This window comes from Bos indicus, chromosome 5 (assembly GCF_029378745.1).
Source record: "Bos indicus isolate NIAB-ARS_2022 breed Sahiwal x Tharparkar chromosome 5, NIAB-ARS_B.indTharparkar_mat_pri_1.0, whole genome shotgun sequence".
Lineage (NCBI taxonomy): Eukaryota > Metazoa > Chordata > Mammalia > Artiodactyla > Bovidae > Bos > Bos indicus.
Window position 1 is genome coordinate 44799075 of NC_091764.1, and position 2439 is coordinate 44801513.

A 2439-nucleotide genomic window follows, 5' to 3' on the forward strand; every position below is an offset into this window, starting at 1 on the left:
GAATTTTGTTAAGGGTTTTTGCATCTATGTTCATCAGTGATATTGGCCTGTAGTTTTCTTTTTTTGTGGGATCTTTGTCAGGTTTTGGTATTAGGGTGATGGTGGCCTCATAGAATGAGTTTGGAAGTTTACCTTCCTCTGCAATTTTCTGGAAGAGTTTGAGCAGGATAGGTGTTAGCTCTTCTCTAAATTTTTGGTAGAGTTCAGCTGTGAAGCCGTCTGGACCTGGGCTTTTGTTTGCTGGAAGATTTTTTATTACAGTTTCAATTTCTGTGCTTGTGATGGGTCTGTTAAGATTTTCTATTTCTTCCTGGTCCAGTTTTGGAAAGTTGTACCATAGTATTTAATTTCATAGTCACTTTCTTGCAATGAAATTTTAAAATTATTCTGGAAATGATTCCAATATGACTGTATACCCATACAAAAATGTGTACATAACATCATCAGGAGACTTCAGGGAAATGTATGTTAAAGCCACCTTGAATATGATTCTGCACCTTTTCATGGATAAAATGAAAAGGATTGACAATTCTCAGTGAGGGTGAGAGTGTGGAGAAAATAGAAACTCTCATATGTTACTGGTGGGAGTGTAGAATGGTACAACTTTGAGAACTGTTTGGTTACATAGAAACCTATGCTATGATCCAGGAATTTCATCCCTAGGTTTATACTCAAGAGGAATGTCTGAAGGACATGTGCAAGAATGGTTATAGAACCTTTGTTTTTCTTTTTTTTTTTTTAAATTTTTTAGGGATCTCTAACTTCATGCCAAGACCAGTTTGGAGAGACTTTGACAAAACAGGTCAGCATAATATCTGCAACTTCCATTCATGTTTCCTATAATATAAAAATTTTTTTTCTTAATTAAAAAAATTTCAGGGTGCTGCATTGCTTGCAGGATCTTGGTTTCCCAACCAGAGGTCAAACCTGGGCCACCACATTGAAAGCACTGAGTCCTATTGGACCACCAGGGAATTCCCCAGAAGCTTTCTTCACCTCCTCCTCTTCTTCTCCCTCCCTGCTTCCTCTCCCTACTCCTCCTCTGCCCCCAGCTCCACCTCCTGGGGACTGCCCAAGTCAGTGGGCTGCAATTTTGATGGCTGTCGCCCTTGTGACATCATAGAGGTCATCAACAGTGGTACAGGGCAATGCCCTGTTAGTTAAGAACTAAGGGAAATAACTTACCAAAGGGTTATTTGACCACCAATGGAAAATAATTGAATAAAGGGTTATTTGACAACCAATGAAAAAGAATTCATTTCCCCCTTCCCATCCTTCTCCTTCTCCCTCTCCCCTCCTCCTCCTGCTCCCCTCCCCCATTCTTCCTCTCCTCTCTTCCTTCCCACCCTCCTGCTCCTCTTCTTTCTCATTCCTCTTCCTCCTCTTCTTGTGCCCCTCCTTTCTCCCTCCTCCTTCTTCTACCATTGTTCTGTATATGAAAACTGACATTACAAAATCATTGTCACATGAGGAATATAGTACATTTTTTATTGCTGCTGTAACAGTACCATAAACTTGGTGGCTTGAACAATACAAAATTTATTATTTTACAGCTTTGGATGTCCAAAATCCAAAATCAGTGATCACAATTAAAACCAAAGTGTTTGCAGTAGGCTCTAGGGATGAGTCAGCTTCCTTGCTTCTTGCAGTTTCTAGCTTCCATTTGCCTTCTTTGGCTCATGGGAACAACTTCTTCCGTCTTCAAAGCCAGCAATGTAGCACCTGACTTATTTCCATCATCACATCTCTTTCTCTGATTAAACCCAGGAAGTTTCTCTGATTTTTAGGGATTCCTGTGATTCGATTGAGTCCACGTGTGTGATTCTGTGTACTCTTCCCCATCTCAAGGTGTATACATTTTATCACACCTGCAAAGACTCTTTTGCCATTTAAGAAAACATATTTATACATTCCATGGATTGGATGTGAATATCTTTGGGGGCTATTTTCTGTCTCCCACAAATAGACAAACAAAAATATTACAGAGTGTGTCAGGCAATTGATTATTCAGGCAATTATTAATTATTCTAGATTTTGTAATGTTTGTTACTTATCCTTATAATATTTGTAATTTATTGTGATTTACCTTCTCATTCTTTCTCACAAATACATACTCTCTTTGGTAACTAATCATATATTTGAAAAAAAAATTTTTTTATTAAAGATCCCCTTAATGTATAAGCCTCAGACCCCACATAAGCTGATTAATGGCATCTCTTCTGGCCCATCAAAGAAGGCAGTGGCACTCCACTCCAGCACTCTTGCCTGGAAAATCCCATGGATGGAGGAGCCTGGTGGGCTGCAGTCCATGGGGTCGCTAAGAGTCGGACACGACTGAGCGACTTCTTTCACTTTTCACTTTCATGCATTGGAGAAGGAAATGGCAACCCACTCCAGTGTTCTTGCCTGGAGAATCCCAGGGACGGGGGAGCCTGGTGG

The 2439-nt window shown here is 40.1% G+C and overlaps 1 non-coding gene across 1 annotated transcript; it reads left to right on the plus strand.

Annotated features, from left to right (window-relative positions):
• The first annotated feature begins 738 nt into the window (after positions 1 to 738).
• LOC139183352 (small nucleolar RNA SNORA44) lies at positions 739 to 845 on the plus strand. The gene has a single exon (XR_011566946.1). It is a non-coding gene; the product is annotated as a small nucleolar RNA SNORA44 (small nucleolar RNA).
• Positions 846 to 2439: the final 1594 nt, after the last annotated feature.